The 19,014-nt window shown below is 36.2% G+C and overlaps 1 protein-coding gene across 1 annotated transcript in view; it reads right to left on the bottom strand.

The window, feature by feature from the left end:
• The window catches only part of ccbe1 (collagen and calcium binding EGF domains 1), a 78,200-nt gene that overhangs the window by 32,416 nt on the left and 26,770 nt on the right, over nt 1-19,014 (bottom strand). The window lies entirely within an intron of this gene.

Below are 19,014 nucleotides of genomic sequence, written 5' to 3'. Positions count from 1 at the left end.
GGCCTACTATTTACAAATTTTTTATAAAAATTATATAATATAATACATATATAATATAAATATTAGATTGATTTCTGAAGGGCCATGTGACACTGAAGAATGGGAGTAATGATGCAGGAAATTCCGCTTTACCATAAAAGGGATACATATTATATGTATATACACATACCTACATACATACATACATACATACATACATACACACACAATTCAAACACACTTTGAAAAAAACTAGCCTGGATGCCAGCCGAACTCAGCCCCGCCCACAAAATGTTTTAGGTCGGGCAGTTCGGTCTGGCATTGCTCCATAGAGGAGTAATTATCCCCGAACAGAAACTGTTCGGACCAATGAAATCATCAGGGCGGGCTTTAGACGATGACGGACAGATGATCAACAGTAACGTAATCATGCACGTCATCAAAGGGGCTTGGATTATATTTACTCGAATCCTAAACGAAGAGCTTGTTTGTATCTGCATTCACCTTCACAATTTCTCTCAGAAATGATGATCATGTTGGGTAAGTACTCTGTGTATCATTAAATTATGTTATTTTTTTACAAAAACGGCAAAGATCGTGTATTCCAGCCTGATACCAGCATGCGTGCAGACAGGGTTGCCAAGTTTTTACAACAAACCCCGCCAACTACTAGCCCTAAACAATAGCTTCTCGGGGGGTTCTCCGGGGGAAAAATAGCGTTTGGGGGGTAAAATGTGTGTTATTTTGGTAAGGTTACCTGCTAAAATTTGCACTCATGGGTCTATACATCACATAATAGTCACTTCAACCCGCGGACATAGAAAACAACCCGCGGAAAAAAAAACGTGGACTTGGCAACACAGTGCAGTTATCCAATTGATGTCTTTCCTGGTTCGGTTGAAACACGCCCCATAATCACAGCCCAATGGAGCAGTTTCAGACTCATATTCTGACTAGAATCTTACTGAATCTTACTTACTAAATCTTACTGACCTCAACATTTTTAATAATAGTGTATTTGGTTGCTAGAAAGTTGCTAAGAAGCTGCTTAGGAATCCGGGGTGGTTGCTAGGGAGACACTAAGGTGTTTGCACCCATATCACTGTGAGCCTTTAAAACGCCACTTGGGCAACTATTTTAGTGATGCAAAAAAAAAAAAAAAAAAAAATGTAATTCATGCAAGTACAGATCCAGATATCTTTGAATGGGGAAACATCAAGTTCTACAAAGCTTTTCACCAAGCTTACAAATAAATTTCATATTTAAAATTACTAATGAAATTTGACAACTGTTTCTACATGCTTAAAAATGCAGCACTCATCACCGTCACTTTTTACCCAGCTGTCCAATCACAGTGGAGGAGGGGCAGGACAAATACAACACAAACCAACTGCCACATACGGTGCTTATAAAATGTCAACAAATGACAGTGAAAAGCAAAATAATGGAACAAGCTGGCTAAAAACTTCGGTGGACACGCAGCCTAAGTGCGTGTCTCAGAACACTGACTAGAGCTTCTAACACCAGCTGCATTGACACAATGACTTTACCAATTAACGATTAGCTCTGTCATTCAGAAGGTGGGACCAAGCAGCAACCTCCTCCAGTTTCTGTTGAAGCCAATAAGGAAGTAACTTAAACTGCAATTCATTGACTGGCCACTAGGGCTCCAGAAGGGAACAGAATCTCATTGAGACCCATGTTAAAATGTCCAAATTTACAGCAGAAAAAAACCTGTTTACAGCCTGGCACAAATTATGGTTTTGGTCGATACAGCTAATTTTGACCCTTCATGACAACTGTGAGAGGGGTGAATTTTGTTTACATTATATAAAATATAGCCATTTATCCGCGGTCTATAGTCATTGCATCACCTCAGCTCCGCCCACGTCCCGCTCTTTGCCCATTTTCTGTTATCCGGGCGATGACGTGCTGGCAAGATGGTGTCTCTACTTTACGCTTCAGATTGGCTTATCGGAATCTTGGGTGATGTCAATGAGACTACGTCCATATTTATTTTACAGTCTATAGGTGGGACATATTCCACGATATCTCTTTCATAGTATGCACCATCTCTGTACATCTAAAGTCTTTGCTGTAGCACAAACAGGCCGGGGCAGGTCTCACACAGAAGTTTAATACGCAGGGTTATGGGTTTATTCAAAACCCCAACTGAATGGATGAGCAATAATAACTGATGCTTGCCTAAGAAACTTCAAGCCAGAACAGAGGTTCCAATCCAGTCTGAAACAAACCTGCATAAATGATTGAAGGGCACAAGTGTCTCTTCTGTTTTTCTGATTTAATGCAATATCCATGTCCACCATACGAGACAGACAGACAGACAGACAGAAGGTCCAAAGGAAAAAAGGGTGCTTTTTTCTGGACAGTGATGGAAATCCCACCTCCAAGGTAAGACAGTAAAATTCCCCCTAATATTTTTCCTCTCTAAGAGGTTATTGTAAAGCTCTTCCATATTCAGAAGGACCAGGGACAACTCACAAACACTAACAAATGATTCATTTCCAGACTATGCTACAATTGTTCCCAAATGTTTCATTGCTCAGAAAACCCCCCAAAAAAATACAACAGGGGGGAATTTCGAACATGGAATTTGGATATTAAATAATGGCAATATCCTTTCCAAAAGTATTACTCACAAATTTGGTGGAACTGTTTAGTCTAGTCTACCAGAGTTAGCTCTGTCTGTCTATTCTGGAAGCAAACTGATCAACAACATTTAAATGGTGCATATTAAAAAGGATATCAGCATGTTACACATTTAAATGCTCTGGTTTACAAGTTAATAAGAACATAAACAGCTAATATATTTCCACACAATCACTTTTACAGCCACATACAAAGTACGAGCTGGGCTACGGGCTAGTATGGTTTGAATCATGGGAGCGGTTTAGGTGGTCTGATTCACACAGAAAAAACTTTATTGGTTTGTTTGATGTTCGAGATGAACATATTGAGAACCACAATTACATAAAAATCTCTCACACAGTAAACCCTCCCAATATTAAGGGGCACCACATACATCTTGGTATCATTATACATTTTATATATAAATATATCAAGATGTATGTGGTGCCCCTTAATATTATATATATATATATATATATATATATATATATATATATATATATATATATATATATATATATATATATATATATATATATATATATATATATATATATATATATATATAAAAATAATGAGATTGCAAAATGTTATTATATATATTGTGAATGAGAAGTGGAGAAATAAGATATTGTTATAAAATAATCATTATCCACAACTTGGCATTGAACCTAATAGACTTAAAAAACAGACTACATTAGCTTAATTTCAGACCAAACAAACAAGTTTGCAGTCTTTCCACATCACACCTGTTTTTTCTTTTTTTTTTTTTGCTGCATGTTGCCCAGAACTAATGGGTGTCTTTGGAGTTCCCTGCAAGTTAAAGAATTTTCCCACGCTAGCAAGAACCTTTAGGATTCAGGCTGCAGGGATGTTTACTCTGGAGTTTGTTTCTTCTTTCTAGACTCTAAATAATGCTTTCAAAAGTAATTTTAAAGTGAATCATGATGTCATAGGAGAACCTTTTGAAATCATGACGCCTTATATATAGCCTTTAAAAGAACTTTGATGACATAAAATAACCTTTTAATGATCTTATCATAGGTACTATGATAAAATATACAAACCTTTAACCTTTTAATGGTTGTTTATGTAGCCTATGTGCTAATTAAAAGAACTAAAAAAAACTACCATCACACAGACCCTAGCTAAACAAATAAACATTTTCTCTTTTTTGTAGTATATGTATCAATGAGGCCCACACTCAAACTCAGAGCTGTAAAATCAACTGTGCAGTGCCACACAAGTGCCGTAACTCACATTTATATGGTAAAAACAGCAGAAATGGAGAGAGTCCATGGAGAGGAAGCACTGAGAAGTGGAAGAGGAGGGCAGAGGAGGCACAAATCTCCTGCTGTGGGAGGTGATGATGGGTATGGGAGCAGAATGAGGTGGAGGTGATTTTCACACTTCGACGCATGTTTGCAGTCATGTACACAGACACTCACTCTACCAAACTAAAATCACATGTGTGCACACCGCTATAGAAACATAAACAACACAAGGCATGTTAGCGATGTAAATGATATACGTTTAATATCTTTACTGTTTCTTCAAGACCAGACTTAAATTAAGTGCAAAAGGAGATTTTAAAGGTTCAGTATGTAGTATTTAGTATTTATGTAGTATTAAGCAATTTATCTATTGACAGAAATGCAATATAATATACATAATTATGTTCTTAGTGGTGTCTTACTTCCTAACTCACCTGTTGTATTACCTTAGAATGAGTTTTTCCATTGATATACACCATGGGTCCCCTTACAGTGAAATCACCATTTTGCAGCATCATGTTTCTATAGCCCTAAACAGACAAACTTCTCTACAGAGTGCTAGCTACTCTCTGCCCTCTCTGACAATGACATCTTTGACCTGTGTCGGCCACCGTAGCTTCTCTATGTGCTCCGAAAGGGACGGGTGAGCGGTGTGTGATTGCAACTCACAACCTCACGGCTAGATGCCGTTAAAAATTCACATACTGCACCCAACCCATTTAAGCCCACCGGCAACTATAGTTGCCACAGTGTATAGTTCTCATTTTCCTTTTGTAATTTTTTTAACTTAAAAAAGTAAGTAACCTGGTTGCCTTAAAATTGAGCTTACTGAAATATTTTTTTTGAGTTGATACAATGAAGAAAATTGGTTTAATAAAGAGAAACTCAAAATATTATTGTATCTGAACCACATAAAAAATTGATAAATCATGAAAATAGCACAATTTGGCACGTTTCACTGCGTGATCACAAATAAAACACACAATTACCCAATATGATTACAAAATCTTTTTATATAATATTTGAGTAAAGGTTGTCGATTCTCAAAAATGTTCATTGTATTAACTAAATTTTTTTATTTCAATTAACTTATTTAATTTTTTTTTTTTTTTTTTTTTTTTTTTTACAGTGCACTTACATTATTATTAGAAATCACCTAATACAGTCAGCCATTGCATGCTATTTTTGTTTGTTTGTTTTATGTTATATAACTTTGAGATACATAATGTCCTGTTGGGGCAACTTAATGGCTACACTTTGTTCTGCACAATGTTCCACCCCTTTAAGACTATTTGTGGTTTGTTGTGTTTTCATATTCAAAAGATTATTAGTGTAACACATCCACTGAGAGGCAAGTTGTGAGAACCCACATGCAGTCTTTATTCCAAAATCCAAAACAATAAACTACAGACAAACAGACTTGACTTAGACTCGCCTTAAACAGACTCGACTTAAACAGACTCACCACCCCTGGGTTACAACATCAATAACAGACAAAGACACATGGCAAACATCAGGGCTTAAATACACAGACTAATAACTGGACAAGGGACACATGTGAAAAATTAACAAACAATAATCCAATGACATGACAGAACACAAGACAAGACAAGGGAGCTCAGGAAAAAAAGGGTAAAAATCTATAGTGATATCATCTCACATTATCTCAGATTCGAGAGTATACTAGTCGGAGGCCTATAGAGTATATAGTCTGTAATTGAAATTCCACAAACACATACAATATAGTAAGGACGTAGGTTTAGGTTGAGATCCAAAAGAGAAAATAATTTTTCTGGTATGCGGACACCAAAGCCACCCTGATCCCCACAAATACACAGACTCCAATATATCCCCATCTTAACAAACACGCAACACTCAGAGAGGAGAAAGCACTGGAGAGAGCAGCCAGAACTGACCCTGGACCTGTGTCTGCTAGGGTAAGCTTTCCAAAAATATTTTTAAAGCTTTGTTTATTGACTCTCTTGAGCTGTTTACACTCATGTTCCCATCCATCTGGTACGTTCACAGATAGTTTGAGGGTTTGACATTTTATTTAAAAAAAATCTCTTTATAAAAACACAAATTTTGAAACATATCATGAGTAAAAAATAAATAAATGAACAAATAAATTATAAATTATATATAGATACACACACAGGTCTTTCTAAAAAAAATAGCATATTGTGATAAAGTTCATTATTTTCCATAATGTAATGATAAAAATCTAACTTTCATATATTTTAGATTCATTGCACTCCAACTAAAATATTTCAGGTCTTTTATTGTTTTAATACTGATGATTTTGTCATACAGCTCATGAAAACCCAAAATTCCTATCTCAAAAAATTAGCATATCATGAAAAGTTTCTCTAAACGAGCTATTAACCTAATCATCTGAATCAACTAATTAACTCTAAACACCTGCAAAAGATTCCTGAGGCTTTTAAAAACTCCCAGCCTGGTTCATTACTCAAAACCGCAATCATGGTTAAGACTGCCGACCTGACTGCTGTCCAGAAGGCCATCGTTGACACCCTCAAGCGAGAGGGTAAGACACAGAAAGAAATTTCTGAATGAATAGGCTGTTCCCAGAGTGCTGTATCAAGGCACCTCAGTGGGAAGTCTGTGGGAAGGAAAAAGTGTGGCAAAAAACACTGCACAACGAGAAGAGGTGACCGGACCCTGAGGAAGATTGTGGAGAAGGACCGATTCCAGACCTTGGGGGACCTGTGGAAGCGGTGGACTGAGTCTCTAGTAGAAACATCCAGAGCCACCGTGCACAGGCGTGTGCAGGAAATGGGCTACAGGTGCCGCATTCCCCAGGTCAAGCCACTTTTGGGCTACAGAGAAGCAGAACTGGACTGTTGCTCAGTGGTCCAAAGTACTTTTTTCGGATGAAAGCAAATTTTGCATGTCATTCGGAAATCAAGGTGCCAGAGTCTGGAGGAAGACTGGGGAGAAGGAAATGCCAAAATGCCTGAAGTCCAGTGTCAAGTACCCACAGTCAGTGATGGTCTGGGGTGCCATGTCAGCTGCTGGTGTTGGTCCACTGTGTTTAATCAAGGGCAGGGTCAATGCAGCTAGCTATCAGGAGATTTTGGAGAACTTTATGCTTCCATCTGCTGAAAAGCTTTATTGAGATGACGATTTCGTTTTTCAGCACGACCTGGCACCTGCTCACAGTGCCAAAACCACTGGTAAATGATTTACTGACCATGGTATTACTGTGCTCAATTGGCCTGCCAACTCCACATATCGCTCTCTATATAATTTGTTTGTATCTATCTACCCTTTATTTTAGTAATACAAATTATTGGATGTTATAGTATATAAAGTATGCAAATATAATTTTAGAAACAAAGTCTGGACAGCATGAAAGTATTTATTAGTATATGCGTCATTAGTATGAATAATTATACAGGCTTAATGGACAGCAGAGCATGGAATCCAGCTGGACCAAATCCCATAATGATCTAAACAGAGCCAGATATGTTCTAACAAGAGATCAAACTATAGCCTACTGTATACATCATACAATCCAAAAGCATGTAAATATACGAAACTTCACAAGGCTATAACATTTTGCCTTGAGCGACCCCAGATGTTCTTTTCTGACATCTACGGCTACTTACACCGATTCATATTATATGTGTGACACAGTGATGGTTTAATCTCAGAAGCTTGAAAAAACAAAACTAATCATGAGTGCAGTCTAAGTTTACAGGCCTGTTTCTGAATAACATGCGCTGTACAGATGAACAGCAAATTACAAAATCAGTAGGAAAAAAACTAGACCGTTTTTCTAAAGATAGGGTCAATAGCACTGACATTTAAAAACATGTCACACTAATGTAAAGTCTTTGAATCACTCCCCATGTTAGTGGCGTGTCTGTCAGTGTGGTTAAAGCCTGACAGCCTGATGCAGGCCAGAATCTCTAGAATCAGTTTCCCTGATGAGCATTTCTCATGACAGGACCTTTGAGAGACACTACAGCCCACTGGAGTCTTCATTAGACACATGTTTCTGAGATAAGTTTCACAATATTAGGCACCTACACAAGAAATACTACAAAAACGGTCTGATTATATAATAGTTAAGGGATTTCTTCTTAACTCTTCCCCACCAGCATTCAAAAAAAAAAAAAAAAAAAAACTTGCCACTTGATTATTTTTACTAAATTTTTATGGCCCCCAGAATATTGTGTTGTCTCTGAACATGCAATATATCAAAATAAAGAACAAAGCCTCTGCTTTAAAAAAAAAAAAGGTTTTATTCTAGCTTAATGCATTTTTTCATCAACACTTTAATGGGTGAGTTTCATAAAAGATCATCATCTTGAACAAAAAGCTAAGAAAAATAAAGTTTTTTTTTAAAGACTACATCCAGATCAGTTTCAGAATGATGAGCAAAACATAGATAGAGTAGATCGAGTCCACCAAAAAACCAAAGCTTGCACAGTTCCATCGCTACTGAATCAACATTTCATGCAGTAACGTCAGACAGTTTTGACTAATGTTATTTAATGTTGATGATCACGTTATTTTACACATGCATATGATTACAAATTATATTGCTTGTTTCTGCGTCTTCTTCGCACATGTTTTGATCAGGAAATTCAGTACTCATACAGTGAAAACACAGAAAGCCAGAAATTTCTGCCAATGGCGGGGAAGAGCTCTCACAAATGACGGACATTTCCATCAGTGGCAGGGAATGAATTTAACATTGGAAACATTCTATACACACACACACACACATACACACACACACACACACACGTAGTGTTTCCATGTTTTATGGGGACTTTCCATAGGCGTAATGGTTTCTATACCGTATAAACAGTATTTTCTAAATGTAATCAAACAAATAAAAACCTTTTTTATTTAATTTGATTTCTGCATTGAACCTGATTAACTGTGCGTGAAACTATGTTTCTATGGATTAGGATAGGAAACTACAATTGCTCTGTTTTTTTGTGGGACCTTCTGTCACACAGATGTTTGCATGCAGTGGATTATTATACCAGAATGCCATGCCACCGCAGGCAGTTACATCATTTACTATTTAACATCCGCTGTGGGCCAGATCGCAAAGATAAGATCACATCGAAGAGCATGAGGATGCAGGGCACGGCAGTGTGGTCCGATCGCTCCGATGGTGTGCACGTCTCAGGAAAGGAAGGATCCAGATGTAAACCCACCCTCAGGAGGTTTAAATATGGATGAAATGGATTAGTTCAGGTTGAGTCACTCAGAAACAACCAGACATCTAATCAAATCAATGTTATGTAAGAGAAAAAGAGAAAGAAAAATAATTAGCATGCAGTGACACAATGTTCAATACAGATCTTTGTGAGTGAATGGAAAAGAAGAAGTCTTGTCACATTTATTCCATATCACATATTGATACTTCATTTAGAGAGTTCACTCACTTAAGCACCTGATCTCGACTCCTGAGAGCGTTTCAGTCCTCAAAGAACAGGTGCATTTACTCGCAGACCAAAATGAAAAGTTGAGTTATTCTGGCATGTTAAAAGGTGTTACAATAAGTTTGAACCAAAAAATTAGTTGGGAGTGTTTTGTTTAGATACATTCGTGTGAAGAAGGAAATGTCTTGTATTTCTTCAACCTCTGCTAAATGATAGGTGAAAATTATGGGAACTCCATGAATGAGCGGTGCGATTTCAAGACCATGTCCAAACAAAAACAGGTGCATTAACAGTGAGTCACATTCGCTTTTAAACAAAGATTTCACTTGACCTGTCAGATATTATTAGTGGGTACGGTAGCACCTGTGCTTTTCTAATGTTGTGTTTATTTAATTTCCCACTCGGATGGGGATCCGGTTACCAGGAGAAAATCAGGTCTGGATTAGCGTGACCTCAGTCACACTTGCTGGGCTCTGAGAGATCTCTAATTACCTTGTAAACAAACAGAGTAGAGACCTGGAATAAACACACACAGACAGTTCACATGGAGGAAATAACATTACATTCCTGCTACACTGAGAAATGTACCATGGAACATGGATTCTATAATGTCAGTTCAGTTCAAATCCAATTCTTTTTGAATTTTAAATAAATGCTCTAAATAAAGGTTCCAAATATAACGATGTCAACAAAGTCCATATGATGCCCAATAAAACAACTTTTTAAGCTCCTATGATGTGATGAGAGAATTTTTTAAAGATCCTATGACGTCACAAAATAATCTTTTTGAGTTATCTGATACAGTTCAAATCAAAATAAATATTATATTCAAATCCAAACACACTGCACTAAAGCAGCTTTACAAAGAACTATAAATTAAAAGATAAATTAAATTAAAAGTTCTGTGATGTTAAAACAAGGACAATAAAATCAACATGAAGCATATGCTGCTAATTTTACAACATTTAAAATTAATGTTTTACAAGTAAAAAAACATTTTACAAGTAAAACATTGATTAACAGCTGTCCTTTCCTCATGTTGAGAGAAATCGAGAGTTAGTGCAGAGGCGTTGTGTGTGCTGTGTATATATGATGGTTATTGTAGTTCTAGACTAAATGTGAGCAGGTACTTTATTTACTCATCTTACGTGCACAAAAACAGATAACATTTTCATCAAAATGAATAAAACCTTTTTTGTAAACTATTACACAAAACTGCAATAATTAGATAAACATTTACAGCTGCACTGTGCATGTCTACTGGTGCATTTTCAGTTCATTCCTATGGTTTAGTTCATTAAAAAAACGATTTGCTTTGCTCCGCGCTGTTACGAATGAGCATTTTACTTTCGGTTTAGAATCATCAATTTAAAAGCCCCCACTGGTGATACCGGTATTACCGGTGTTGTCACACATCAATTAACCTTAACCAGTGCGGAAATTTCCTCACCGTTACATCCCTATGGGTATGCAAGTACGTAAAGTCCTTATATTGTGGCGTGTATATTGGTTTTAGGCCACACTCCCTACATTACGAGGACATGCCAATGTCCTTGTAATTCAAAATGCAAAATCAACATGCTAAATGACTTTTTTATTAAAAATGTAAACATGCAGAACGTGTTTGTGGATTGGTTTAGGGGTAAGATTAGTGTAGGGGGATAGAGTATATGGTTTATACAGAATAAGAGAGAGAGAGAGAGAGAGAGAGAGAGAGAGAGAGAGAGAGAGAGAGAGAGAGAGAGAGAGAGAGAGAGAGAGAGAGAGAAAGAGAACGTATGGTCCCTGACCTAGGTGACGTCAGACTAAATTTTGACTTAAATTCACGACTTTGCACAGATTTAGTTTATTGACTTTGCAAAGCATGAGATTGTTGTTTTCGAAACGACTTCAGATCCTCAGTCGTTTAGTGTAAAATGCCGTTTTTTCCCTTTGTAACCTTTCAAAGTTGACAAGTGATGGCTAGTGTTTAAAAGCGTTCAGATGTTAAAAGTTGTGGAATTGCAAAGTCTCTAATCTAATGAATCTTGAACAATACGACCAGGAATGTGAATCAACACAATTAATTGGGTCCATTTCGAAGCCATGATGACTTTAATCTTAGCACAGCACTTGAACTTGATACTTCTATTTAATACTCACAAATACATTTTCCAGACTATCCAGCCAAGTACAGCACAAGAGTCATCAACGTTCACAGCTGGAGATCACAGGCTAACAAACGCAAAACAAAAAAATCTCAATTTCCTTAATAATTAACATCCACATAATTGGCCAGGAGCCTAAGCCATTAGCAGCTGCATAAGGAGGGCAGTCGTATTATTTCATGAATTCACGGCAGGCATCTCTCTCTCCTTTTCCTTAGCAAAAACCTCTACAGCTGGAAACTGTAAATTACACAGACCTCCATTAACGTTTGACGATATATAATGAGTGTGTAACTCAGCCCAGGCTTTGTGTACATGTGTGGATGTTTGAAGTTTCAGTAGTACACGTGTAAGGGTCTTATTATAGCCTAGATCCAATTGTGTCTTATATTGTATGTCAGTAAACGTCCTTTGGTTGAGTTGGGCCTCTGAAAACTGATTTGATCTTAGTGCTTTTTTTTAATGCCAAGTGTGAGTGTGCATGTTCAGGGGGGTCTAATTGTTTTGATGGTCCTCTGACGCAAAGGGCCACTTCACTTTCTCTCCTTTAATGCTTAGAAGAATCTTGATAATGTGGCACAGATCAAGAGTCTGGAACAAGCACACATAGACATAAACTCGCCCTACATTCCTCCACACTGGCCCCAGATGTGGTTCCTCGTTTTTCTTGTCTTTTCTCACTGTAACACCACCCACAGGTCTTTTATAAGAGTAGGGAGTCGGTGTGCCTCCAGTAACCCACTGGACTCGAGTCTTTTTTTCCCCTCATGCTTTAATGTTCATGTTAAATCACAGAAGTGCTGGTGCTTGTTTAGGTGTAACTGCCTGGAATCGGGCCTGACAGAACCAGCCTGCCAATGAAAAGATCTGCCTGTCAACATTACAGACATGCTAAGGTGATGAGTAATTGAAATGAATACAGATTGATGGTGTAATGGGCATTTAGCTTGTCTGGAAACCCCACGCTGGCACAGGCACCATAAAATCCAGTTAGAGACCTTTTCCTTTTATTATTACATATGAAAGACTGATTAAAGTCTTTCATATGTAAAATAATTCATATGGCAGGGTGATTAACAGAATTTTAACTTTAAACTGAAGTAAAAAATTTAAATGTGCTGGTCAATTACTTCAAACTACCAACTGAGGCTGGTATAAATTACATATGTATATATGAAATATCTATAATATAAATTACATAAATGTATGTAATGCGTGTATTTATATACATAATTATACAGTACATCCACACACATTACACAAACAAGCAAACTTTTATTTTAGATAATATAATATAATATAATTAATATAATATAATATAATATAATTAATATAATATAATATAATATAATATAATATAATATAATATAATATAATATAATATAATATAATATAATATAATATAATATAATATAATATAATATAATATAATATAATATAATTTGTAACTTTCCAGCCCTCGTTTTCTCGTTTTCTCTGTCATGCGTATTTTGTCCAGGGATTGGACTTTCCAACAATGCAGTGGCGTTTTGCATAACAGTGATGTAAATATATACGAGGTCACAAATTTGTACAAGTTCACACTTTAAACTGTTATATCGGCCACATCTAAAAATGCATATCAGTGCTTTCAAAAAATGAATTCCAAGAAAACTCCAGAGCAAGACTGGCAAGCTAGAAATGTTTCAGGAAACCCGAGATATTCAAGAAATATAATCTCTGTTTTAAGTTGTTGCTTTGGCAATACTTCTTTCTTTTTTTTGCTCTGCCTCTCACTTTCCTCTATTGTTTTCACGACACTCCTGTTCACAATAAACAGCTCGAGAGAGGAATCTGGACCTAGAGCAGGCCAACTTTAGAACAGAAATCACTTACGGCCGATCTAATGTCATTCTGTGGAAGTATGCGTTGACTGGATCTGTCTACCATTTAAAAAAAAATACCTTATTGGTTTTCCCTGTCCAATGCTTACTATATGATATGTGATCAGAAACTGCTTCGTCGTCTCTCGCCGTAGACCAGCCAAGAACTTGAAGCAAACACATGGGATCCGCATGTGGAATTATTTGGAAGTTGTTCAACATACAGTCTAGAGCAAAATGTGAAAGTGCTACTATTCCAACAATCATTCAAAGCTTTATTTATAACATTATACCTCACATTAAAGCCATTTTCTCGAAGGCTTGGGTTAGACCCCTGAGCATATGATGTTGCAATATTCAGGAATCACCAAAATCTTCAATAACCGCAGTTTGACATCATCACGGTCTGCGGTTCTCAGTGTCCTTCAAATATCAACACCTGGGGTCTGCACACGATCTCAAGCCCCATGTGATATAATAAAATTTATGTTTGGGTGATCAGCTCACTTTATGTAATCCATGGCAACACCACGGCAAGCGATATGTTAAAAGGCATACTTATGAATAAATTGCTCATCAACGCAGAGGTGAACCAAATGTCTGTCATGGTGCGCTGGTTACTCAACCGAGCAGTGAGAACGAAAGGCCTTGCCAGAAAGTTCAAGAGAGGAGAACGGCTGTCGGAAAATACTAGTGTTATGTCTCCAAAACACAATGCCTACTGGGAATTCTGTTACAGGAAGGCATAAATTACAAAGAACAGTTACCTCTGAAAAGTGCTTGGGATATCTTTTCATTTTTTAATATTTCTTCTTCCAAACGTCATTTTTGAAGGAACTTCCTACCACTGCTAAAAATATCTCTGTCAAACCACAGGATGCTTTGCAGACCTGAGAAAAGTGCCTTTTATCACGAACTGCAGATCATCTTTAGAAGGAACTGTACTTTTCATGAAAGGTATAATTCATCTTGTCTTTTTTTTCACTGGGAGTAAAATGTTTTTCCTGTTACGTTTACTGCTTTGATTTTGCTCCCCCTTCATAGTTCAATTTCAGCCACTACAGTTGCCTTGAGACTCTAACATGAACTTAATGGACTGAACTGACTTTGGCATTTATGATATAATTGTACTAGGTACAGAGGACATGGCGATTTGTCTTGAAAAAGGATATTACTCCAAAGACGTGCCGTGCACAGGTCAGCGTCTGTGAGTGACGCTCTGGTGGGGCAGCTTTTCTGTAAGAGAATAAAGCTGTATCAAATCTTTAAGATCCTGAACTGTCTAGTAGTCATCTAAATGTTGACCAGCCAAAGTTTAGTTGGTCTCCATGGTGCTCTTTACAGTGGTCACGTACAAGCCATGGAAAAAAAAGCACACAAAAAATGCAAGTTTGAGGGACTTCATGGTTATGCGGCCTCAAAAGCATCTATAATACAAGAGAGTAGAAATGGACGATACAGCTGGTAGACACGTTTAACCGGTATAATTCAGTCAACCGGTAGAAGTTTTGGACCATCTTCTCCAGTTCTGTCTGAGAGACGTGTAACATGAAGTGCTCTACTTATAGAGTACGCTATAACTGAATTGAGTGCTTTTTGCCAACTAACTGGGCTTGAACAGTTAGGCCGTGTGTCCACCAAAGCGTGTGTCCACCAAAGCCTGGAGCGCAACGAGGCGCTGAGCGAGTATTTCACGCTCAAGCGCTAAAGTGCGCAGCCTTTTTAACTGGTCGCCGAGAGTTGAAGAATGTTCAACTTTGAGTAAAACGCAGAGCTCATCAATGTCACTCTTCACTCAGCTGTCCAATCACAGTGGAGGAGGGGCGGGACAAATACAACACAGACCAACCGCCACATTCTGCGTGTCGTCATCAGATGAAAACAAGCAATAATAACGGAACAAAATGATTTAAAACAAAAGCCAGAGCAAATATTTTACATTGGATCTGCAGTTTTATATAGAATCAATACAGAAACAAACTACCTGTGAAATTAGTAAGACTTCCGTGGATTTTCCGTATCATAACAAGCAAAGAGTCTAAACTGAATCTCTCACTACTCTTGACTGAATCACTTTTATAACTTAAACAAGAATAAATGTATATTTAATTTACACAGTAAATACTATGCACTGTTTTTTTTCCACATTTGATTACTTCATAATCTTTGTAAAGTATATATATATTTTTTTGCTCTTTATCATTGTTTATTTGTCTTCAGTAAACTTGAGTTTTTTTTTAAGGACAGTATTAGTTTTTTTAATTATATTGAAAATGGTGATATGAAATTTTAGTGGTAAACCTTGGAAGGAACATACAAATTGCCTATCCAATCGGTACGAGATGAGGTGTCGGGGGTAATCCATTACAAGTAACTTGAGTTATGCAATCAGATTACTTTTTTAAGTAATTATTAATGTATTGCATCACTTTTAAAATTTAATAATATATCGGTTCAAAAAAGTAACGTGTTACTTTGTTACATTTATTTGACTGACAGCTCTCTTCTCCTAGCCTGACAAGCCAGACCAAACATCTTGATATGGGTCTGGCTTAACTCCAAGAAAAGCTTAACTCCAAGTCTTCCAGCAGAGTCACGGTCAAAGCCGATTCGAAAGACCGCCGTTCGCCAGCTTCTGTGTTGACTAATAGCACGCAAGCACAACTCTGCCGTCATTTCGTTAAGCCCCACCCACCGACTCTATACGCGATGTGACTGGCTTGACCAGAGTTTGGTTTTTACATCTTAGAAGTGTATTGAGAGTTGCTAGACGACACTCGCGACAGATTAGATTTACTGCCGCTATAGGGTGCGTCTAGATTCCTAGGCTACTCTTCTCCCAATGTTCAGAGAAATCGAGAGTAAGTGCGAACATGATGGTTATTGTAGTTCTAGACTAAATGTGAGCATTTATCATCTCACTTGCACAATAAAGATTCAGTATTCCTCAAAATTAATAAAATCAGTCAAATCCAAAATCAGCATATGCAAACTTCCAATAATTTAATATTAAATAAAACAAGTATTTTTATGTATTTAATCTACGTTTATTGACCAATGTTTCGCTGCTAACTTTCGGTGACTCACTTAAACTAAAAGAAAAAAATTCTTTAGTTTTTCTGTTTTTACGGTGAAGTAAGTGTTAAACTTTTTTTATCCTCTGTCCTATTTTCCATTACCCAGAACGGCAGCACACCTGAAAGATTTGTTTGAGCTTTACCCTCTATTGTACATGTGTGAATTTGCATTTTTACTTCGGTCTGAGGTTTATTATTTCAATTTTGGTGTGAAGAGGTCTTTACATTTGCACAAAAATATAACTTTTTTGTTAGAAAAAACAAAGGCGAAAAAAAGTAACGCAAAAGTAATGTAACATTACAACTTAATTAGTTACTTTTTAAGAGAGTAACGCAATACTGTAATGCACTACTTTTCAAAGGAACTTGTAATATATATATAGGAACATTACAAGTTCCTTTGAAAAGTATATAGGATATTTAACTAAGTATATTATATATATATATATATATATATATATATATATATATATATATATATATATATATATATATATATATATATATATATATATATATATACACTTAGTTAAATATCCTAATCAGAGGGGGAGTACTCTAAGCTTGGGCCAAAATTCAGAGCAATCCTCTCGGACAGCACGCCAAACTCGTGAACTATATTGTGATATATGTAATTATTGTGATATAAAATTACTCATATTGTGATGTAAAATATTGGTCATATCGCCCACTCCTACAAGAGAGGAATTTAAACCTTCAAACTAATGCATTGCATTTTGCATTTGCATTACAGAATTATTTGTTCAATCAAATGTTTACAGCCGCTAGCATAATTTTCTGATGTGATAATGCTTTCTATCCCAGCTTTTCAAAAACCCTAACCTGATTACTAAACTTAATTCTTGCAGCACCAGAGAAATAAATTAATCCTCAAATTAAGTGGCTTATTGAGGACAGATGTTCTATTCATTTTCTATACAATCGGTTGTATACATTTAATCTGGCAGATTATAAAAAGGCACTACAGAATGTCACAACAACCCCTAATTCAGAACACCCTAGCAACCACATACACATAGCTATACACACACACCCACACACATACACACTTACAAAACAAGCATGCACAACATCCTAGCATCACTGAGAAAATACATCACTTGAGTAATATTGCAATGTTTTTAATATAATGGATATATTTTATAATACATTTTAAAATTATAAAATCATTTTCATAGTATTACACAACACTACTGTATTTTTTTAAATTAAATAAATACAGCCTTTTTGAGCAAGATAGGTTTATGTGAACTTTTTATATATATATATATATATATAAAAAAAAATATTACTAACCCCCACATTTTGAATGGTATGGCGTTATTATGACGGTATGGTGTTATCAGTTTCTTCAAAATTCCCTGTCAAGCCTTGTCTTATCCAAAACAAACACAAACACATACATCAAACCTGGGTGAAAAGTTTGCTTAATTTAATAATGTTCACTTCACGCTTGGTGCCGCATTTTCAACTGAAGCATTGTCAGATGTTCAGAAAATAATAAATCAGTTGCCATGCGATCAAATCATTTCTCAAATCTTTTCTCACAGTGTACACTCTAAAAAATAATTCAAAATAACTCAAAATTCAGTGGCTTAGTAAATATCACAGTAATAATTAACTTTATTAACTTAAAATCTCTCAATATCATTTACATGATGGTTTTAGTTAAACATACCAAAATAATTGACTAAAAATCCAACAGTTAATTTTGTCTAAAATTTATAGTTATATTTAAGTTTTTTTCACTAAAATAATTTAGTATTCAAATAACCAATTCTTTATTTTAAATATACTTAATACATTTGCGAAATTTATTTCAAAATATTTGAGAATGGAGAATTAAACCTATCTGTTTCAAGAACCACAAATATTACTTAATTAAAATCAAGATTATTAATATTTAACACACACTGAAGAAATTGAGTAAGTTTACTCGATTAAAACAATGCATCCCTCCCCCACCCTCTGACGTGACGACAGCTCGACGGTTGAGTGAGTGCGGATATTTGAATTCTCCTCAGTCACCAGAGCAGTTTCTTCTTCTCAGCGTCGCAGAATTGGGGCATTTCCTCTGAAATTCAGGTTTGTATGTTTTTTTTTTTATCTATATAATCATTACTGTGCTAAAAGGCATTTTATTTAATTCAAAACAACATACAGGGACAGTGTCAGTCACCCTAACTTAACGTGTGGCGTTGGTCTTTGAAACGCCTGCTGTGTTGCTCAAAACACACAACTTTATTCGTAAAGATAATGAATATAATGAATTTGGATGATAAAATCTTATTAAAACTGGGCACTGTTTGTTTATTGTCAGGTTATGGAGTCTGGCGCCTCGCAGCAACTTTCAGCTACAAATGAAACGCAGGACAGCGATCTCAAGTTCAAAGTCCACCCGCAGACCGTAACGTTAGTCCATCTCAGGCTCGAGAAACAGCGCTGATACGGTGGAAATGGGATAACAGACCGGTTGATTACACTTGAATTACTTTTAATTGTTTAATTTTTACTTCTAAAATGTTTGTTACATGAGTTTAAATGTTGTAAAACTGTTATTCTTTACATGTCAAAAC

This window comes from Pseudorasbora parva, chromosome 18 (genome assembly GCF_024679245.1).
Source record: "Pseudorasbora parva isolate DD20220531a chromosome 18, ASM2467924v1, whole genome shotgun sequence".
In the NCBI taxonomy this organism is placed as follows: Eukaryota; Metazoa; Chordata; class Actinopteri; order Cypriniformes; family Gobionidae; genus Pseudorasbora; species Pseudorasbora parva.
Note: the sequence above shows the minus strand (reverse complement) of the source record. Positions and strands in the feature narration are given on the sequence as shown.